A 22,317-nucleotide genomic window follows, 5' to 3' on the forward strand; every position below is an offset into this window, starting at 1 on the left:
GGATGAGCCAGTGCTGCCCGTGGCTGTCCGAGCACCCAGGTCAGGGAGGGCTGGAGAGCCAGGCACTGTCCTGGGCTGGGGGCAGTGGCCATCCCCCTCCCCAGGGCCCCTGGGCACCCTTGCTGTCACAAGCCACTGTGGCTGGGAAGAGGGAGCGGGAGCATATTGTCCTTGATGCCAGGAGAGATCTGAAATCCAAATGTTGTTTCAGGGAGAGCATCTCTGAGAGCAGCCTACAGCATTTTACAGGCATTTGAGTGTTCTTCCCTTTGAACTAAGCTGCAATTTGTCTTTGTAGATGTCTCTAATACATTAATACAAATGGTGTAGTAGTGGAAATGCATTATAATACTGCACAGTGTTGCTCTTAGTAATTCTCCTCCTTCAGCAAGTGAACACTTCCTCGCTCATTTGTATTCATTGTTTTGATGCTTAACTTGAAAAATGTATATTATACAACAGGCTGAAACCCATGACGAATAAAAGGAAAGAACCCAAGGGGATAATAAGCATCTCAGCACTGCTGTGATGTCTCCTGCTGCTAACATCAAAGCAACCAAAGGCATCACTGCTGTGTGCAGAGGACAGGGAGCTCCATGGAGCTCCATCTCACCGCAGGGACGGGGCCCGTGACACCAGGAGAGCAGGGAGCACCACCAGGGCCAGCACCCGCAGGGTGTCAGGGACCTGACCCTGTGCCCTCCCCTGTGTCCCCATGCCCTGTGTCCTGTGTCCCTCTGCCCATGAGTCCCTGTGTCCCCGTGTCCCTGTGCCTTGTGACCTTGTGCTCTCATGTCCCCATGCCCTGTGTCCCCATGTCCTGTGTCCCCATGTCCCTGTGCCCTGTGACCTTGTGCTCTCATGTCCCCATGCCCTGTGTCCCCATGTCCCCATGCCCTGTGTCCCCGTGCCCTGTGTCCACGTGTCCCCATGCCCTGTGTCCCTATGTCCCCATGTCCCCATGTCCCCATGTCCCCATGTCCCGTGTCCCCGTGCCCTGTGTCCACGTGTCCCCATGTCCCTGTATCCCCATGTCCCTGTGTCCCCGTGTCCCCATGTCCCCATGTCCCCGTGTCCCCATGTCCCCGTGCCTTGTGTCCCCATGTCCCCATGTCCCCATGTCCCCATGTCCCTGTGTCCCCGTGCCCTGTGTCCCCATGTTCCCATGCCCATGTCCTCGTGTCCCCGTGTCCCCGTGCCCCTGCCCTCAGCCTGGCAGTGTGTCTGGGTGCTCTGTGCCGCGGGGCTCTCCGTGGGGTCTCTGGTGTGTGAGGGCAGGTTTGGGTTATTCCATATATTGCTGTCTCCAGTGACCTCACCCACATCCTGCCTTGTAATTCAGACCATAGAATCCTGGATTTAATTTTGGGGTATCACTGTCGTGGATTTTTACCCTGTGAGTGTGCCTGTAAAGCCATTAATATTCAAATAACTTCACTAAATAAGCAACTACGCCAGAGTAGTTATTTATTACTATTTATGATGAGACTTATCTAACTGATTTCTCCAACACATTTCTCCAGAGGAAATTAGATACATTGCTTAGTTAAAGCTGTGCCAGGGAGGAAATGTTTCTATAAATACTTACCAACTCATCTGGAGAGATGATAAGTGCTGGTGTGTCCTTCACAATGTCACGTTAGTTGCTGAGTCTGGTTTAAAATTCAGTTGTTTATGTTCTCTGGGAGAAAGAAAACCCGATGGTTCTAAAGTGAGGAACAAAGTGTATGCACAAAAATCAGTCCTGAACTCTGAAGCCTTCAGTCCAAGGACTTTCTGCTTCTTTTTTCTTTTTCTTTTCTGTTAGAATCAGTGGGGAATAAATTGCCAGACAGGCTAACACGTTCTGCTGGCTTGCCTGGCACTGGAGGACACAGTGACACAAGGTGGCAGCCAGGGTGTGAGTGCCAGCAGTGTCTGTGCCCAGCCCTGGCATGCCCTGTGTCCTGTGCCCAGCTCAGAAGGAGCTCAGCAGGAGGAGGCACCGTCCTGCCCGTGGGACTGCAGCACCCTGACCTCAGGTGAGCACGAAATTCCGCTTCAGTTACATTGAAAATCGTTACAAAAAAGGGGGTTTGGTTGGGAATCAGGCTGAGGCACTGTATGAAATACATTCAGATAAGCAAATAACTTAACTAAATTTCGGATTTTGCCAGTTATGAAACCTCCTGTGGTTTCCAGCAGGCCTGGGAAACGGAAACAGCCAGCAAATAATGAAAAACATCCCTATAGGCTTCCACCTATGGATTGCATGAGGGATGCAGGGAAATTGCACCCTGGTTTACATGAAATAATACACAAAGAGCTGGGGTGGATGAGTGAGATTGGGTTTACATGGAATAATACACAGAGAGCTGGGATGAGTGAGATTGGGTTTACATGGAATAATACACAAAGAGCTGGGGTGGATGAGTGAGATTGGGTTTACATGGAATAATACACAAAGAGCTGGGGTGGATGAGTGAGGTTGGGGTCCACCCTCAGGTTCCTCCATAAGCACACAGAAGCTCTCATTTCCAGTGCCAGCCCTGTTGAAGGTGACTCTTCAGTTCTGTTGCTGCTGCAGACACAGAAGTGGCCCAGGGCACCCAGTGATTTATTTGTAAAATCTGACCATCCAGAAATAGCTGTGGGTGCCAGCAGCTCCCCAGTGCCCTGGGGGAGGTCGGTGCCCCTGCAGCTCCCCTGGGTCCCCTTGGACCCATGGCTTGATTTACTTATTTCTTTGAGTATCTTTCCTCCTGATTTTTAGAAGCTCAGATATGGACACTGCTTTGCTGCTGGCTCTGAGGTAATGGAGGTTTTTTGGCAGTTACCTTGTTATACAATCTCAGGTGTCAAGAAATCCACCTACCAGGCTGTTTCTGCCTTAATAGCTCTATTACCAGCTCCAGCTAGTTTCAGAATAAACTCTAAAAGTATGGCTAAACACATACACTGCATCTAGCTGCAGCACTTAAACAAGCTAATTCCCTCTCTTGCCTGGAAATTGTTCACTCAACAGCTCTTTGGACCTGTCAGGTTATTTTTAGCCACAATTAACACACCAACATACAATGTCATAGCATCCCTTCTGCTAACTGATGTGCCAGCACTTTTTTATTCAGTAAACTATAAAAAGTTTAATATTGGTATTTAAAGCCTTGAAGGAGAAAGCCCCCCCTAGTATTGATGCCTGATGACATTTAGTCAATGAATTAAGAAAAAAAGAACGGTGATGGTTCTGACTGTGTCCCAGCTCTTGCTAGCACTAAATTACAGAATTAATAGGCTTTTAGAAGAGACTGACACACAGTTACTGTGGTAAAGACAATTAAAAGTGGAAAGCCACTTTTCTCACCACATTTAATTTTAACTGGAGGCTTTGAGACTCAATAAATCTTTTTCTTATTTCATTCTCACATTTTCCACAGGTATTCAAGTCTTTAAGGAAAGCTCCTGCTATAAACAACTTAATTTTTTCTTTCTCTGGATCTTTTGCCATTCTCTTTTTCCCCTTCCTCAACAAGGAGTTGAGGTGCTTTCCCATCATTTTACTTTCTTTAGAATTGCTGTTACTAAGATGTGGCTCAGGTTTTATGAAAATACTGTGGGGCAGGAGTCTCAGTCCCATCTGGGATTTTTCTGGCGAATCCAGCTGGGGGGGAAAAAAAGCAGACAAAGCCACTTGTCTGCAGGAATATCTCAGGGAAGTGGGACTGGGGTGTAGAAGAGAGAGGGTTTTTTAAGAGAACAACAGCATCATGAAAATGCAAATTTTTATGACAGTTTTGGAAACAGACTCAGAAAATCTTTCTATTCCAAGAGCTTGGGCTTAATTAGCCTTTCCTTAAGATAATGGTATGAAATAGAAATTTCAACTTTGTTTAAAAGCACTTTCCTAAGAAACACTTCTTAAAGAAGTTGCTGGGAATGGATTTATCCGGGCTCAGTGGCAGTTCAGAGGAAGCTGCAGTGATTCAGCATTTCCCCACGCAGTGGCTCTCTGCAGGGTTTATTAGCACAGCCTGCTCCAGTGCCTCTTGGAAAGCTCTTGGCACAGCACACTGTCAGGCTCTTCACTTGCCAAAAATTGTTTTAGGCTCTTGTTCAGCATCAAGTTCATCGTGTGACCTTGGGGGGAAGCAGCAGGGCGCTGCTGCCTCTCCCAGTCAGCACCTTCAGGGCAGTTTCCTGGGGGAGATGAGCAGTGAGTGAGCCCATCTCCTGCCTGGGAGCGTGGTGGTCCTGCTTGGGGAGGGGTCCACTCCTGCGAGCAGCCTGGGGGCTGCAGAGCTCAGCGTGGGGAGCTTAACGCAGATACCCCCCCTTTAGCAGTTTGAACAGGACTCATTCTGATGGCAGCTCTGGTAGAGGAGCAGGACTCGGGAAGACAGGAGAGCTTGGAGTCCTTCCCTGCCTGCTCCTTCTGACAGGAGCATCATGACTTGTGGTTGTCTTCCACCTTCCCAGCTCGCTGCCACTGCAGGTGTGCCCTGAGCCGCTGCAGAGCAGCTTCCCTGGCCTGCAGAGGCAGCACATTAATGCCAGGTGACATTTATACCTCCCTCCCCGCTGACTTAACATCGTCTGAGTGGTTCAGTGTCTGCACACAGATTGATGGAGCAAATTACCCTTGCGGAGGACCCGTGTCTCTCTGACTGCAGGGATTTGGGTGACTAATTTCAGCCTGACACTTCCCTTGCCAAGGCAGCAGCACTGAGACGTGTCCTGGCCGTGCCCTGCCGCCGCTCCCCAATTGACTGGCTGATGGATGGCCTGGCCTTGGCCCTGGCAGCAGTGCTGATGGATGCACTGCCCGGCTCTGTGCTGGGCTGGCCAGCACCTGGCACAGTGTGCTCTGCCTGCTGCTCCCAGGCACCTCGCCCCCCTCAGACAGCCCCAGTCCCTTGGGGACCGTGGCAGGAGGCTCTGGTGGCCAAGGGGTTAAAGAGCTCCACAGCCAGGGCCCTGTGGTTATAGTCAATCCCTGTGTGATGCTGCCAGTGAGGGTGAAATGAACTCGCAGTAGCTGAAAGCAAGATAGGTTAATTAAAAACCTTGATCAAAGCATCATAAACCGCATAAAAGGTTCCATCTTTTAATTATTTCTAAATGGTCTCTCAGGCAGGATGGCCAACAAGAAGTCCCTGTTCCCAGGGCCTGTGAGCTATGCAATTGTGTCATCATGTCAGACTCAGTTATCACTTGCTGTCCAAACGAGAGAAAGGCACAGCCCAGGATGGTCCCTGTTGAGGATGAAAACGAGGAGCTGGTGATGGCTGGTTAGCGCTGGTGAGAGGGGTCAGGGGGAGCTGCACACCCCCTCCCAGCTGGGGTGAGCCCGGCCGAGCTGGCCTCGCATCCAGCAGTGTCTCAGCCCCGAATCCCACACCGAGGCAATGAGGTTTCAGCACCTGCTGGGGGTTTGTGTTCTCACAAGCACTGTGTGCTGTGGAGTGAAATCAAAGCAGTCAGCCCAGCAGCAGAGTGTCCAGCTCCGTGTTTGAGCCAAAGCAGCTGCCTGTGCTTCCCAGCACACTCTGGCATTCAGCAGGGAGTGCCAGGGCTGGTGGCAGCTCTGACTTTGGGAGGGCAGAGGGCACAGCTGTGGTTATCCAAGGAGGATTTCAGTGGGAATTTTAGCTTACAACTGGTAATTCTGCACTTTGTGTAGGATAGCTGGGAGACGTAAATTCAAGTCCTCCCCACCAGAGCGTGGTGTCCAGGCACAGGGACCATGGGTGTCAGTGCAGGGATGTGCTGTAGTGAGAACAGCAAAGGTTCTTCCAAATCCCTCCTCCTGGCACGTGAAATGGGACCAGAGTAGCATGTGCTTCCTCCTGCCCTTTGGCTTTTGTATCTTTCTGTGCTGTCAGAGGGATGTCTTTACCATACATTATACACTTAGAAAATGACAGGCCCGTAATGCTGACTGAAGGCAGTTATATGGTGGTGTGAATACAAATAAATAGCATTTCCAGTGCAATACTGGGATAGTCTGGGCTGTCTTGGGTGGGGTACTGCAATTGCAAAGACTTCCTTTCTTGTGTGGATTTTGGATTTCATGCAAACATTGTTTCTATCCTGTTATTTAGCCCCTGGGATAGGATTTTTGAGGTACAATGAGGATTTTTGAGGTTCTTGTGTAAAAGCCCAGGTCTGATCCAGCAGTGTTCCTTTCCTGTCCTGTGGTTTTGCTGTGAGAGGGGGAAGCAGTGCTGGAGAAAAGAGCAGCACACGCTTGCACAGCTAATGAGAGCAGGGTGTGAAGGCGTGCTGGCTTCCCTTCCCACCAGCAGCGATGGACTGCGCAGCGAGCTGCGGCTCGGGAGCTGTGGAGGTGTCACACACGGGCTGCTCATCCTCATCTGCTGCAGGAGCAGCCCAGCGCCTCTCCCTGAGCACAGAGAGGGACAAGGGGACCTCGGGAGAGGATCTGGGTGGCCGTGGGCTGTGGCCACCGTGGCTCTGGGGCCAGCCAGGAGGGAGGGGAGGCTGGAGCGTCTCAGCAGCGCGAGGGGCCGGGGTCGCTCCTGGGGCAGCTCTGGGAACCCACCCCAGCAGCTCACACTGCCTTTGGAGGCCTGGGGGCTGCTCACAGCATCCTGCCAGGAACTGCCTTCAAGTGGCCCCCTGAGCTCTCTCAATTAATTAGTTTGATGAGGAGCGGGGTTAGTTACCAAGCACATGAGCCTCAGAAGCCAAGTCACAGAGCAGCTGTGAACTGGTTTGTGCTCCTAGGCCAGCACAGCCAGGGCTGCTCTGCATCTCCCACATGCTTCAGCAGTCTCGTGCCCTTTTCCCTTTCTTTCCCATCAAATCCCATTCCCTGGGCTGCTCTCCCTCCTCCTCCAGGGCTGCAGAGGACAGCTTTTCCCACTTCCAGTATGGTTCTGCACAGCCCACTCACCTCTCCGTGTCACTGTGATCTGTGTTACAGAGACATCAAAGCACAGCATCCTCCGGGAAAAAGGAGAGATAAAGGGAGAAGAAAATGTTCCAGAAGCAGCAACAAGCTGGAGTTGTGTTCAGCCCCTTTTGGAACAATAATCTCCCCGGAGGTGTGCTGGGCGCTCCAGCGGCGCGCAGCGGGCGAGCCGGGGTCTGTGCGCAGCGTAATCTGATCATGCTCTCTGTGGATAAGAAACACAGCTTCGTGCTTTTCACCTTCCAGGAAAGAGATTTATTATGAAAATCAGGTCCCTGCCTCAGAGCACACAAAAAACAGTTGGCTTCATAACCTTGGGGAAAAAAGATAAATAAAGAAATCCCCTGAGACATGTGTGAGAACTGAGTAAGTATTAAAACGTATGTTGGAACATATTGATCCCTGAAAGCCTCCTGCAGCAGACATGAATCTTTTTCATTTCCAGCCCCACTGATAGTTTAATGAGGATGGTGTGTGCCACTCACCTGGATCAATCATTTATGCAGATTCCTGCCAAGCCCCCCCACAGGCCCTGTCTCAACCCAGCAAAGAAGAGCGTGCCACGTTTCAGCTGAGTGATGTCAAACTCTGCAGGGAGCTGAGCACAGCCCTGGCCAGGCATCCTGTCCCAGGCTCCAAGGGCTGCCACCTTCGTCAGGCCAGAGGGACATTCCAGGAGCTGTGATCTGACTGTGGATCAGCATCCCTCCTGCTGCCCCAGGGACACCTGGCTTGGTGTGAGCAGAGTGCCTGAAATGGACCCTTTCATTCCTGTCTCAGGTACACCAGATCTTTCCTTTTCTCCTCTCAAAGTGTATGTGTAATAAATAGCACAGGCCTAGGAGGACGAAAAGATGAATCACAGCTATGAAAATATTTGACTATATTTTAAGCAGGACTCCCAGCAGGTACAACCATAGCCATGTACCACTGACGTGCTTCAGAGGCATCAAAAGACTGGTTTTTCCACCACTGAGTTACCGTTAATTATTCCTAAAATAAACTGCTACCATGCAGCATTAATTCAGAAGAAACTGTAAGTTCCTTGCTATTTTCTACGGCTTGTTTTCACAATGAATTAATGGGAGTTAATTTAGCAGTTCACAACAAACAGGACCACTGCAGGAATACAAACTAGGTGTTGCTTCCTGAATTCTTCCTCCCTCTTGTTAGTGCTCCTCTTCGACTTTTATTAGATGTAGTACAAAAGGTCTTAGTCTGGCAGAGAGTAAATGTGCTGGAAAGGCAAAAATCGGGAAAAAATAGTGCATGATTTTCTCCTCTTGTGGATATTAACAGTTTGGCACAGATACACTGCTCTGACAGTGGAAAAGAATGGTAAAAAATGGGCTCTAATTCTTTGCAGTATGTTAATATTAGTATCTGTGAACCGTGTTGGTGTTGTCATGTCTGTGTAGCATGTCCTTTGTCCAAGACCAATCCCAGTTTTCTGGAGCAAGAACCATTTCAGCCCACAGGTGGCACTTTGACTGTCAATCACTTCCTCTAAAAATGCAAGAGATTTTAGTCCTCACTGAGATGGAAAACTAAAATAAGCAATTTGGAAAGCATTCTGCATCTTGGAGAGGCTTTCTATAATTTATTCAAACTCAGCTTGAAATAGAGAAACGGTTTTACCTCCAGAAGCATCCAAAAATACATTGTGTCAGCAAGTGCATTGTGTAGGAAAATCACCAAATCTTCAAAAGCTGGAGGTCGAGGTGCCTGTGCTGACAAAGGGCTCGTTTGCAGCTGCAGCTCCTGTGCATGCCTGTGCCAGCCAGCTGCTCAGCAGTGTTGGGGTCCAGCTGGTGGGTGGCCAAGAGGCTCTTCAACAGCAGTGTCCCCACGGCCAGATGTGAATTCTGGGATCCCCCTCAGCCAGTGCAGAAGCTGTAGGGGTGCACAGAGGCTCCTTGGGCGTTCCAGGAGAGTAGGATGCTCCTGCCTCCTGCCTCAGGCTTCTCTCTCTGTGGTGCCAGAGATGGGAGCTGATTTTTACCGCATTGGCATCTGCTCTAGGAGGTCACAAGGGATGGGAGGAAACAGTCCCAGGCTGTGCCAGGGGAGGTTTGGACTGGATACTGGAGAAAATTTCTGCATGGAGAGGGTGTGCAGCCCTGCAGGTTGCCCAGGGCAGTGCTGGAGTCCCCACTCCTGAGCAGGTTTGAGACATGCAGGTGTGGTGCCTGGGACAGGGTTTAGTGCTGGCCCTGGCAGTGCTGGGGGCTGTTGGCCTTGGGGGTCTTAAGTGTCTTTCCAGCCTCCTTAACTCTGTGATTCCATAAAGCTGTTGCTTGCTTTTTCCTTTGAAGGTGCTTCTATCCTTCTGGGAGACCATGAGTGGAGCACGGTGGGGTTTCGTTTCCACCAGGGACAAAGCAAGTCAGCCCTGGAAACGCTGCCTGCGTGGTTTGGAGATCTGTGGCAGCAGTTGTAGAGACTGGGGGTGGGGAGAACGGCACACAGAGAAAATTTCATTCAAGCAATTAAGGAATCACCACACTTTTGTGATTAACTTCTTGTTCCCAGGCTGAAGGCAGGAGCTGTTAGTGGGGGCATTGCTATTCCATACCTGACACGAACAATGGGAATATTTGTTCTGCCCGGGAGGATTACACCTTCCATTAATCTAAGTTTTATTGAAAGTTTAAATAACAGACAGACAAAATTTGATCAATTAGCAGTGTAATTCCAAGGAGATGTCACAGTGAAATTAAATCTCAAGCATTTTTAATGCAAAGAAACTTAGGAGCTCCCTCCAGTTTTCTTTCTCGGTACAGTGTTTAGATTTTAATTGAAAGTTTATTCTGCTTTCTGCATCTTCTAGTAAATTTTAATTTCAGAGTGTAATGAGAACAGTTTTCTATTACAGTGTTTGTTGCATTTCACAGATAGATCCAAGATGCCTCATAAATGAAGAAAACAAACAGGTTTGTGTAGGATCCACTAGCCATGGAAATCTCCAGAAGAAAAGAGATTTACGTGGGGAGAAGGAGAGGGAATTGGTGCTGTGGTGAGGAAGGATGCCTGGGGGAGCCAGGTGGGTGTGAATTCTGTTCCCACACCCTGGGGCTCTCTCTCTCGGGGCTCCTTCAGGTCCCAGCAGGGCCAGGCTGCCGGGGCTGTTCTCGTGGGATGAGCAGACAAAGCTGCTCCCCGAGCCCACCCCAGCCCTGCTGCTCCTCTGCTTCCCAGCTGCCGTGGTCCCTTCCTGCACCCTGCCACTTCGGCTTTCATTTCCTTATGTAATTTCTCTGTCCCCAGTGAAGTGTTGTTGCCATCATCACTGCTCCACATGTCTTCCATTTTTCTTATCATAAATGTCATTCTCATGCTGCAAATACCCCAAGTGCCACAACCTTCCTGTGAATCTATCTCAGTGCTATCTTTGGAGACATACCTCATCTGAGAAGAAGTAATACTGAAAATAGCTGTATATTTTTGGATGTATATTTTTGTCTGGATGGATGTCAGGATCAGCTTATCGGGCAGCTGAAGCAGTGCAAATCCCCAGTCTGCACAGGTCTAGTTTTGTTTACACAGTAAGAGTTTCTGGTCAAACCTGGGCCTTGATACCCTTACAAAAAGCTTCCCAAAAGTGACAAAGACTCCAGATTTGGCAGAAGACACTGGTGAGGAGAGGTTTCTCAGCGACAGTGCAGGCACAGAGCACAGCTGCAGGACTGAGCTGCTGGCTGTGCAGCAGTTCACTCTGGACTGTTCCCCTGCCTGTCACCATCAGGTGAGAAACACCAGGAGGAACTGGTGCTTGTGGAAATTAGCAGACGAGGCTGCACGTTCCCAACATCTGATTATCTGTAACTGTTCCTCCCAAGCCAATCTGTTTGCGAATCCTGGGGCACCAGGCAGCTGGAGCCCTGGTGGGGCACACCAGCTCTCTGTGGCATAATCATGCCTGGGAGGTGAGGATTTGGGGTTTCTCACAAAGTAATTTTTCTGAGTAAAAGCAGTGATTAACCTTGCTTCAGTCACGAGCAGCAGTATTTAAAACAACAACAAAAAAAAAGGCAGCTGAGAGCTGCCTGCAGCTTGGCTCGGGCAGCCGCTCCTCCATATGGCGTGTGAAATGCCAGCACATGAAATTAACTCTCATAAATAAGTAATAAGGGCTGGTTTGCCCAGATCTGGATGGGCTGTTCCTGTGGAACACAGCCCTTAGCTGTGGCATCAGTGTAACTGCAGGTGTTGGAGGCCACGGAGCTCCAACAAAACGTGTATTCTAGGGAGAGCTTGGAAGGGAAAATCCACTCTGGGAAGGGGCCAGCATTCCAGCCTCATGCCAGGATGCTCAAGGAGGAGTGCCTGTTTGTGTTTTCGGAATTGAATATTTCAGTTTTCTGACACTTTCCACAAGTCAGGCTCAAGTGAAATTATATTTTGTTCAAACAGAGCCTTTGAAGTAACCAAAATTTTCCCTTGCAGAGGACTCCTTGTATGGGAGCTCTTTTTCCTCTCCAGAACGTGAGGAAATTTGAAATAATGGAACTTCCTCTGAAAAAACAGAAAGATTTGTGCCACATCACATATCTCATGTAATCTTTCACTGACAGCACAGGGAGTTCAGACTGAAAGCCCTATTCCTGCTAGAGCAGAAATTCAGCATGCAAGAAGGTGGCAGGATTTTAAGTAGAACTCAAGGACTTAGAGTTGCCCATCTCTGACAAAAAAAAAAAAAAAAAAAAAAATTAAACACAAATAGTGAAATTCTCACAGTTTAAATAAGTTTTTTCCTGTCCTGAAGGTAAAATACAACACTGAAACTGCCAGGAGCAGTTTTTTTGGTTTGTGGTTGCAGCATGGCCCTTTCTGACCTTTGGACATATGCCATGAATGCTTTAATCCTGGCAAGGGTTTTATCTTAAACAGATACAATGAAGGATCTGAGAAGTAGGTCAGGGGACATGAGAGGCTGTTTGATTCATCGTGAGCTGTGTGCACAGCACGGCTTGCAAGCCTGAAATGTCATCACTGGGGTGCAGTGAAGCTGCTGTTTTGTTTTAGAAAATAGTCAAATGGGTGGTTAGCAGGAGAAAGGAGAGGGGAAGGACTGGGTTTCTGGGGACCAAGCACCATTTGAGGCAGGAGCCCAGCACCAGGAGCAGGTGCTTGTGCTTTGGGGGGCAGCAGCCCCAGTGTGCCAGCAGCAGCCAGAGGTGCAGGTGAGGCTCTGGGCTGGCAGACGTGGGAACAGGAGAGCTGCAGCTGGCAGAGCACTGCTTGGGGACACTCCTGAGAGCCTTTCCAAGTACTGAGGATATTTTTTTCCCGGTGCTTTACCATCCTGTGTCTGTCCACGGTGCAGAGTTTTCATTTCTTTTAATGGTTCTCAAGAAATTATTGAGAAATAAAAATGCATTTCAAAGTTATCTTCAAGGCTTACTGTGGTTCAGATGGTTTCTTTAAATCCACAGTGCATATGCTATTTTTCAGAGCTTTACTGGTCCCCAAATGATTGTAATGGATTATTGACTGGCTTTACTGGGGCCTTGGGAGTTTAGAAAGGAGAAAAGTAACTTAGCAAGGGAAAACCCTTTAAATATATATATACTCGAAAGTTTTTAAAGTTCATCTAATCTGTCTCTAGTTTTGGTATTTATAAACCAGACGCTGTCATCAAGGTTAACAGCACTTTCCTGGTCTGGGAATGTTGCAGCAGCCAGTTGACTGGAGCTCCTTCGTGCCTTAAGAAAAAGAAACCCACCCATCCCACAGGGCTGCTGCACCCCTCAGTCTGCTGGAATCCCTGCCAGGGGCAGAGCCTGGCCTCACAGCACTTCCCTGCCATTCCCTGGGACCCTGAAACGTCCATGTAGCAGCATTAATGCAAGATGGATATAGCTCCATACCCTGGATCTGCTTAACCTGATAAATAGTTTCAGTTAATGGACAGCAAAAGGAATGATGCTCAGTAAATTTGATTTTATGAGCCTTTCACTTATTTGCTGTGCCCATTAGGTCGGAAGTTAGGTAATGGTGAGTGCCCATTAGTGCATTAGCTCAGTGATGAGGGAGCTGTGTTGGAAAAAAAGAAAATGGTGGAAAGCCCCCTGAAGGCAGGTGTGTTCAGTAAAGCTGTGTTCGTTAGTGGTGGCTGTAGTGGACACTGAGCTGCAGGGGCATCAGGGTTGGTTCAGGTGGGCAGAACAGCCCCCTGAGCCCCCTCCTCCCCCAGAGCACTTGGTCCCTGTTTCTGCTGCCACAGGGGCTGTGGGCAGGGATGGGGCTGCTCCTGTGCTCCTGTCCCAGGAGAGTCCCTGGGAGTGCTGGGCAGCCTGGGCTGCTCCTCCACTCACAAATGCATGACCCAGCTTGTAACAGCCACAGAAACCATTTCACTGACAACCCTTTCTTTTACTCACTTCCTTTGAATTTTTTTTCTCTGCCCAGGCAAATTAGTTTTTAAAATCTCTTTTCCCCGTTTCTTCGTTACCCTGGGATTATTTACACAGCCCACAAAAAGCTGTTTACTCTTCTGGGTAATTCAGTGAACATTCAGTTGCTTTGAATTAATATGCAGCATTGTTCCAAGTGCTGGCAATTTAGTGGTAATTGGAACATCTCCTTACCCTGGAAAAAACATCCAGCCTCCCAAGTTAGTTTTCACGAGTGGCATTAATGCAGCAAGAGAGCAAAATTCCCTTGTTTGTGTGCTAGCAAGGAAATATGGGGCTTGTTAGCAATTACAAGGTACATTTCTTGCCCTCAGTTGCTGATGGTGCTCCTCTGCAGCTGCTCGGGGTGACTGGAGTGTGTCCCACCCTGCCAGGGCAGGTCCCTGCTGTGGCGATGGAGCAGCCTGCCCATGAGGTGCTACAGGTGCTGGAAGTGGGTTTGGTGGGTAAGAGGGGTTTGCAGCAGGCTGGGGAGGAGCAGGGCACAGAGAACCTTTCCAGCAGCGCTTTGCTCTCGGCTGGGTCACACCAGGGGTCTGTGCTTTGTTGTGGGCCAGGTGAGCCCTGCAGAGAGCTTTGCTGCAGGTTTGGCAGGGATGCAGTGCCTGCTGAGTTGCAGCACCCTGGCCCAGCTGGGGCTGAGTTCAGCCCAGGAGCAGCCCCAGCCCATCACAGGCTTTCCATCTCGGTCTGCTTGCAGCCCTCTCTGTGAGGCTGGCAGAAAATGGGATCTGTGTGCTCTGCTGCCTGCTCCCTTCCCCGATTTGGTTCTGCTTACGCGGGCTACTTAGGATGCTAACACATCTCCAGGGAAGAAACTTTCTCCAGCAGTGGAAACAGCTTTGTTAGGGACTGAAGACGGGGAAAGAGACAATAAGTTGCATTTGTTTGACAGTTTTGAGGTCCAAGTGGGAGTGTTTGAATCTGTGCAAGCCAAAGTGAGTGTTCTGTGCCTTTCAGAGCTTTTTCTTCCCTTTTTTTGCCCTGGGGTAAACTTTTCACCCCATGTGTAACCTCCTGCCCAGGCAGGACATGGGGCTCAGCCAGAAGGGAAGACAAAATGTTCTGGGGTTAGTTAGACTCCCAGGCTGGACGTGGCTGTGAGAGCAGCTCTCCTGTGGGATGACAAGTCTCAGAGCAGCAGGGCCCTCCAGCAGCCTCTCCTGCTCTCAAGACATCCTTTCTCTCATCACATTCACTGTAGAACTGGAAAACATAATGATGAAAATAGTTTTGTTGATTTTTATGCTTTGCTTTTGACCTGTGAAAATGTGTTTACAACAGGGTTTGCGTTAACACCCTGAGAATAAACAAGTATGAATATGGCACTGATCATGCTAGCACAAAAATTAATGTTGCATGTGCAACGTTAAATACCGCTCAAGAATTTAATTTAATTAGGGAGTCAGTCCTTATGGAAGCCAGCAAGCTGACAGCCAGAGAGCTGAAATCTCCTGGCCACGGCAAGGGCTGAGCACACAGGATGTCCCTGGGAGCTGCTGCGTGGGGCACACCTGGCCCTGCTGGCACGGGGACAGGGCAGGGTGCCTGGGCTGCCAGCCCTGTCCTTGTCTGGTGAGCAGGGACTGCAGTGACAGAAGCCACCTTTAGGGACCCAGGCTGGGACAATAGCTTCACAAAGTCTCTGGGTGAAAACAGCTCCCAGTCTAGAACCGACCTGGGACAATGCAAACCCACAATCCAGAGAAGAAATCCTTCAGAACTGCTTATGAGGCTCTTGAGCTAACAAGTACACTCCAGACTCCTTGACACCTGCTCAGAGAGGCAGCAGAGCTCAGGGGCTGCCAAAGAGGTTCCTCCATCCCCCTGCTCTACACAGCCCCTCTGCAAGCCCCCAGGGGCTATGGCTCTGTCTCAGCCCCTGGGCTCTCCTGCAGGGTGGTCCTGCCACAGCTGCAGCTCCACAGTGCTGCCCTGGGCCTCAGCCACGGAGGGATGTGGGCTTGGGACAGTCCCAGAGAGCTCAGATGAGGAGCCATGTCCTCCCCCCACCCAGCACAGCCCTTGCCCCCCGAGACTGCGTTCACAGAGGGAGATTAATGCAGTCTTTGGGAGAGCACATTGACTGAGACATCCTATTTACAGAGAGCTTCCTAGGGGTGTCCTCAGGAGAGCAGGCATCCAGACAGCGTAGAGTGTGCTGTTAGTAATGTAAAAGGACACTGTTACTTGTATTGCATCACTGAACTCCATTATGTCTTTATTCACCTTGTTCCCAGGACAAGTGCAGCTCCCTGTGAAGCCAGCAGCCACTGGCAGGTCAGCAGTGCAGGTTTTATGCCAGGAAGGAAACAGGCTGCTCTGAACCCCAGCAGTTTGTGGCTGACAGTGCCACTGACTCAGCATGAGCCCCCTGCTCAGCTCCACAGCAGCCCTGGCTCCTCACTGGCCACCCTGGCACTGCCAGCAAAGCCACCTGAGCTGGCAAGGACAGGAGTGCCCTTGGCAGGGACGGGGCCACTGTCAGGATCTTATCCTCATGCCAAGCTCTTTCTCCTCTGCCAGTTTTCAGTGGAGCTTTCCCTACACATCCCCGTGCCTGCTTGTTGCTGGAGCTCGTCACAAGCACGGGGGTCTCTGCTGGTCGCTTGGTCCCTGTCTCCTCCCGGAGCAGGTCCTGGCTGTGGGGCAGTCTGGGGGCAGGGCTGGCACCCCCTCACCCATTCCTTGCAGGTCTCGGGTCCCTTGGCAGAGCTCTGCAAGCAGCTGCTTCCCTCTCTCCCTGCATTGAGATTAATGCTCGAACAGCAGTTGTCCCATCCATCTCGCTGGGAGGCTTCCTCCAAACAAATAGCAGGAGGAGGTGGCATCTATTTGGGAATGACAGGACTTCAATCTATTTATTCCACAGGTAACTGCTGTCCCTGGAATGTCAGACTGGCTCTTCATCTTCCCCGGGCTGGGTGCGAGCGCGTGTGGCGGGTGCAGCCCGCCTCCCTTCATTTGCAAGGAAAAAGAGTCGCTGAGATTGATTGCACAATTGAATATGCAGCATGGTAAACAGTTATTTGGAAATTATTGTTTGTGTTTAATTATGACATACAGAAGTTTAACAGTCATAAATTTTTCATTGGAGTTGGAACGCGAGTGTAAGCTTTAGCGTGCACCAAGGAGCACAAACGAGCACTTGCCACAGCCCAGCTCTGGGGCAGAGCCCCACGCTGCTCAGGGGCATCCCCTCCTCAGCATCGTGGGCCAGGGCTGCCAGTGAGCTGGGAATGCTTAGAGACCAGAGATTGCTTGTTTCTGCTTGGTCTGTTCTCTGTGTAAAGTCCCCAAGGCAGAGCAGAGGCTGTAACAGGCAGCCAGGGCTTCACTGCCCCTTACACTTTTGGGGTGCAGCCAGGGTGGGGAAGGGCCTGAGGGTGTCACCTCCAACCTGCCAAAACAGGAAAACTTTCTGGTTTCATGAAAGTGCCTTGTCAGTACTTCTGCTGCTGGCAGCAATTCTTTCCAACAATTATCAGATTAATTTTTCCCATCTTTTCTCTCTTTTTATTCCTTTCTTATCTCTTTCTTCTCCTTCCCCCAGCACATGCACACAGACACATGCTGTAGCTCTTGGCAGTTGAAGAAAATGAAAAATAGATATGTAGAGAGGAAAAAAGTTGAACAGCAAGAAAAGATGTGCTGGAAAAAAGGGTGGTAATAAAGGAATCTAATTAAAATGGAAAATTTCTGTGGGAAAAGGAAGTGGTGTTGGGGGAGGCAGAGGTAGAACATTGTTTCTACCCAGCCTGCTCTTTTGGAGGAAGAAGCAGCATTTCCCAGCTGATTAAAAGCTGCTATGGTAATGACAGCTGAGTATTTTTCTGTCTTTGTATTTCTGAAGCAAATCTCTCGTGGGACAAAACATATCACTCAGTGAGTTGCATAAGGTTTAATTCTGTGTTGGGCAAAGAACAAACCGTGTCTGTGTTGAACTGTTCACACGTGAGCAGAAAGGTGAGCACACGTTTTCTGAGCACCCCCTTGTGCCTCCAGAGACGACAGTTTTGGGGAGGATTTTAGGGAGAGATAAGAGTCCAGAGGGTCTTGTGACTGTTTCAGGGATTAGCAAACGGGGTATGGATATCTCAAAATAGATGTGCAGGAAGGGCTGACCTGTAGCTGAGGGATGTGTCTGAGCAGTGCTGACCTCGCCATCAGCGCTCGAGATGAAATATCTCCGCAGAGGAGTTCTGTTTGTGATGTTCTCGAGCTCTTTTAGCAGTGATCGTAGCCAGGGGAGCTGTGATTTACTCACAATGGCAGAGGTGTCCTCGGTGTCCCTGGGCAGGGGGAGGGCAAGGGGTCGCAGCAGAGGGGACGTGTCCTGCAGCCAGGTCATGGCCGCGTTGGCTCTGATGGCTGAGCTGGCAATAAGGGACTCACTTCTTCAACAGAGAGCGGCCCAGACACCTCACACCGGGGCAGGGGTGCTGTTTGGATAAATGGCTGTTTGTATTTCTGCATATTGTGACTCTGTGTAGCTGTCAAATGACCCACGGCTAATCTTACTGATTGAGGCATTCCTTTGTTCCTTGACTGATAAGGGTGACAGGGGAATCTGTGGCCATTTGGGACAATGAATCAGTTCTGGGAAAACAAATTCTCCAAAGAGGAAACTGTGGGTGGGAAGCAGCAATGTGGGATGTGGGGTGGGAGTGCTAAACCAGAGATGTGGCAGTGGGAATGGCTTTCCTGGGCTCTGCCTTAAGATTATTCCTTGCTGTCTGTCACTTGGTCCTCTTCCCATGTTCTGGTTTGAAGGACACCTTTGAAATGAGTGATGAGCCATAATGAGTAAATAAATGCAAATTAATCAAAGATGACACTAGAAATTATATGAAACATAATTTCTTTGGCACCGTGTTCCAGCGCAGGGGGGTCTGTGTGTGTGTACACAGGCACAGGAACATGAGCCATCCCTGTTCATCCTTACAGTGCTCACAAAAGGCTTCACAAACAGGAGCACTAACAGCTCCCACACAGAGGTGTGGGTGACCTTCACCTGGGGCTCTGCAGCTGGGTTCAGAAGCCATTGGTTTGCTTGCTGTCTGTCAATTTTCTTTTTTCAGGTCCAATCATGAGTGCAGCAGCAGTGGCAGTGGCAGCAGTTCCCAGCGAGCAGCAGAGCCCGAGGAGCAGGAGGTGACGGTGAGATGCACCTGAGCTGGGTTGGGGGAAGAGGGGAGAAGGGGGGAAAGGAGGAGGAATGTGCTGCTCAGGCTGTATAGCTGCAGTGGAAGGGAAATGCTGTTAAAGAATTGGGTGTGGTTCTGAAAACCCAGACTGGGGGTATCTCATCTTGGAATGCAATTACATTCCTGTAGAGTCTTTCACTGGCGTGATGCTGGCTGTGGAGGTGAGCACCAGAGACCTTCTGCCCACGACTTTGCAGAATTCAGGCAGCTTGTGAGTGAGCAGTGATGCATGAATAACCAAGAGAGAACGTGCATCTTTTCATCAGCATTCATGCTAGATCTGTGTCCTGAGAGGAGAGCAGTGTTTGGGTCACAGGACAGGGCAGCGGGACCCTTAAATCCCACGGGAAATTAAAACGAAAGAAGCAGTGATATTGAGAACTTCCCCAGTCACTGTATCGCAGTTGTTCTCTGTTACAAACACCACCTTGAGCTCTTGCAGGTCCAATAAAGAGAAAAGTAAAATGAAAATATTGTAATGGGTTAGAAAATGAAGAACAAGACAGCTCCATTCAGCATGAGTCTGCGACATGTCAGAACTGGCAAAATGTTTCACTGTGCAAGTTATTGAAAATGAAGAACTGGTGTGCAGTGTGAGGTGTGGTGGTGACTGGTTGTGTTGGGTCAGCCCGAGCCAGGCGTCAGCCCACGCTGACAGGGCAGGAGCCGCGGCCGTCGCGACCACGCTCAGAACTGATTTCACTGCTCTGCTAAAATAAATACCTCAGTTCTGCCAAAACATATTAAAGGTAAAATGAGTCACCACTAAGGCAAACAGAAGGAAAATCCCCTTGGAGGAAGCGAGCACAAACATAACTAAGAGCAGTAGATTAAAGATTGAAATATCAACTGCAGATGACAGACAAACTTTTTCTTAGTGATTTCCCAGAGGAAAAGCATTTTGCGTCTTTTTGACTGTGCACTCTGCCTTCCCCTTGCAGCACCTCACACTGCCCTCACAGCCTGAGCCCTGAGAGCTCTGGGCTTTATTTGCCAAAGCTCCATCCCCATGTCCTGCTGGGTGTGACTGTACCCATACCCATATAAAGTGTGTGTGTGTTTCTAGAACAGTTACACCCTTTTATTTATTTATTTTATTTTTTGGCTATGTGTATGCACACTGCACAGCGAATGGGCTGTCCCCTGCAGTCAGGGGGTGCAGGGTGTGCCCACACAGGCCCTGTGCTGGCACTGTCCCTGCTGCCACTCCCGCACACCCCGAGCTGTTTGTGCCCTCTGCCAGGGGAGCCCTGGCTGCTGAGTCACTCCTTTCTGGGTAAATACCAGGGTAAAAAGACATGACATTTTCTGGGCCGTTCTTCTGTATTAATAAGATTCCAGCTACAGGGTGACCTTTTCACAAAGGATTTGTAAATGCCAAAAGCTGCATAAAAATCTCTCTTTCTCAGGCAAACAGAGGCATCATAACTTTGCATTTATTTCTTAAGTGGTGTTTTCCTGTCTTTCCCCTTTTGATCATCTATTTCCCCTGAATGGATGCAGTGACAGCTGTACCTCCAACAGCAGCTGTGAAGGGGAATGAGGGAAAATCGGTGATTGAATCTGCTCAGGGGATCATTCTGCTCAAGGGGCTGAATGGATGAAAACAAACAGGGCAGGGATGATGCCCCAGCAGGGAGGGATCAGCCTCTGCAGGAGAGGGACCACAGAGCTTGGGCTTGGGCAGGGGGGAGCGCTGGGTGCCAGTCCCAGTTTGTGCAAGGGGGGCTTGCACTGTTTCTTGCACTGAGCCTCGTGCACACACAGAGAACAGGAAAATCAGCACCAACCAACCACCCAAGGCTTTTGTGTTACATTGCATTTAGGGTATTTGATTTATCAAATAAATGCTGCCTTTGCAGCAGGCTTTACACCCTCTTTGGGTGTATTTCCAAACACAGGAAAAGGCCATAGGAAAATAACAACAGCCAAACAAAAACCCAACAGAACAAAAGGCTTATGACTTTACTGATGGAAAGCTGAGGCTTCATCCAAGAGCAGGGCACTGGAATACACCCCCACCACCACCCTGCATTGTGTCAAAGGCCCCCAGGGCATGGACCTTGCCTGACCTCTTTGGTCAGGCTTTGGGTGAGCTTAGAGTCCCTGAAAATCACTGCATTGCCTTAATTAATGCATTGTGTAAGGAAACTCTTGTACCTTTCTGTTTCACCTCCATGGTTACCTTTTTCCTTTGTCCTCTTTCTGCATTTCTCAAGTCTTTTCATCACCAACTAACATAATTTAATTCCTTCTCCCTTTTGCAAGAGTCCAGAGCCTGCACTTGTCACTGGCAAGTGTTCAACTTTTCCTAAACTGCGGCTTAAAAAGGAAAAATTGAGTCTGGATCTGAGTCAAATGCAAGTTTCATACTTTAATGTTTTATCACCTCAAAATATCATTCTGCTTTTAATTTCCTGAGTGATTCTTGTGCCCAGCTCAGCAAATGCTGATACACTCCCCCAATTCCCACTCTGCTTCCTCCCAGTTTTTCTCCTTTTCCCTCCCATTTCCATGAGAAGTGTATGATCAAAAGGAGCAACAAACTGTAGGTGGGTTCCTAAGGTGTCACCTCAAATATTGAGGGTTGATAGGAAGCAGGAAATATGTCCACGATTGAATAGGAATATATGCCAGGTGGAAATGAAACCAGCAGAAACTCATCCCTGATGTCCTGGTGAATTACCTGGAAGTCAGCGTGTCAGTTGTCTGAACTCCAGACCAGGCTCTTCAGTGAAGCCAGGACAAACCTTCCCCTGATGGCTCCTTCTGTGGTGTTACCCTTAGAACTTTTGCATCGCAGCCCAGGTTCCCCTCCAGCAGCACACAGCATTGCTTCTCGTTCTGCTGCACTGACTAATGAGAGTAATTGGTCTCTGTCCTCTTCATAATGTCCCTCTAAGTATTTGTAAAGAGTTATCATGGCTCCCTCCAGTCCTCTTTTCCCTTCACATAAAGATTCTCAATTCATTTTAATTCGTCCTCCCTGACCCTCCCTCCCACTCCCACTTTATATATCAAATAATGGAACCCAATTACCTTGCAGACATTGCACATTGGGAGGAGAGAATGGAGGAGGGGACAGCAGAGTGCTCCCGAAAGACAGCTGTGAGTTCTGCAGTGCCCAGCAGCTCGCACTGTGTGCCCAGCACTGTTCAGGCTCAGCAGCTCTCTGCAGCCTGCTCAGGAGCCAGCCTGGCACAGCTGGGCACAGCTGGGCATGCTGGGCACTGCTGGGAACTGCTGGGCACAGCTGGGCACTGCTGGGAACTGCTGGGCATTGATGGGCACTGCTGGGCACTGCTGGGCACAGCTGGGAACTGCTGGGAACTGCTGGGCTCTGCTGGGAACTGCTGGGCACTGCTGGGCACTGCTGGGCACAGCTGGAACTGCTGGGCACTGCTGGGAACTGCTGGGCACTGCTGGGCACTGCTGGGCACAGCTGGAACTGCTGGGCACTGCTGGGCACTGCTGGGCACAGCTGGAACTGCTGGGCACTGCTGGGCACTGCTGGGCACAGCTGGAACTGCTGGGCACTGCTGGGCACTGCTGGGCACAGCTGGAACTGCTGGGCACTGCTGGGCACTGCTGGGCACAGCTGGAACTGCTGGGCACTGCTGGGCCTGGGCACTCCTGGGCACTGCTGGGCCACGCCAGGACATGCAGCACTAGGGGATGCAGAGGATAAGCAGAGGCCCAGAAGCCCCTCCTGCACTCTAACGTAAAGATGAGGGTTAATTTGGATTAGCAAAATGGAAATGTCAAGCTTCATTTATATTCTGGC

General features: G+C 49.9%; 1 long non-coding RNA gene across 3 annotated transcripts; it reads left to right on the top strand.

The window, feature by feature from the left end:
- Window positions 1–1,643: 1,643 nt before the first annotated feature.
- On the top strand, window positions 1,644–18,444 carry LOC121361772. Of its 3 annotated transcripts, none has more exons than XR_005956386.1 (5): window positions 1,644–2,021; window positions 6,923–7,690; window positions 9,805–9,953; window positions 16,199–16,343; window positions 18,408–18,444. It is a non-coding gene; the product is annotated as an uncharacterized LOC121361772 (long non-coding RNA). The 3 variants fall into 3 exon arrangements; XR_005956387.1 differs by lacking the exon at window positions 18,408–18,444 and having other exon boundaries at window positions 1,647–2,021; window positions 6,923–7,276; window positions 7,356–7,690; window positions 16,199–16,871; XR_005956388.1 differs by lacking the exons at window positions 9,805–9,953; window positions 18,408–18,444 and having other exon boundaries at window positions 1,650–2,021; window positions 16,199–16,871.
- Window positions 18,445–22,317: the final 3,873 nt, after the last annotated feature.

This window comes from Pyrgilauda ruficollis, unplaced genomic scaffold, assembly GCF_017590135.1.
Source record: "Pyrgilauda ruficollis isolate IOZ18807 unplaced genomic scaffold, ASM1759013v1 scaffold59, whole genome shotgun sequence".
Taxonomy (NCBI): Eukaryota; Metazoa; Chordata; class Aves; order Passeriformes; family Passeridae; genus Pyrgilauda; species Pyrgilauda ruficollis.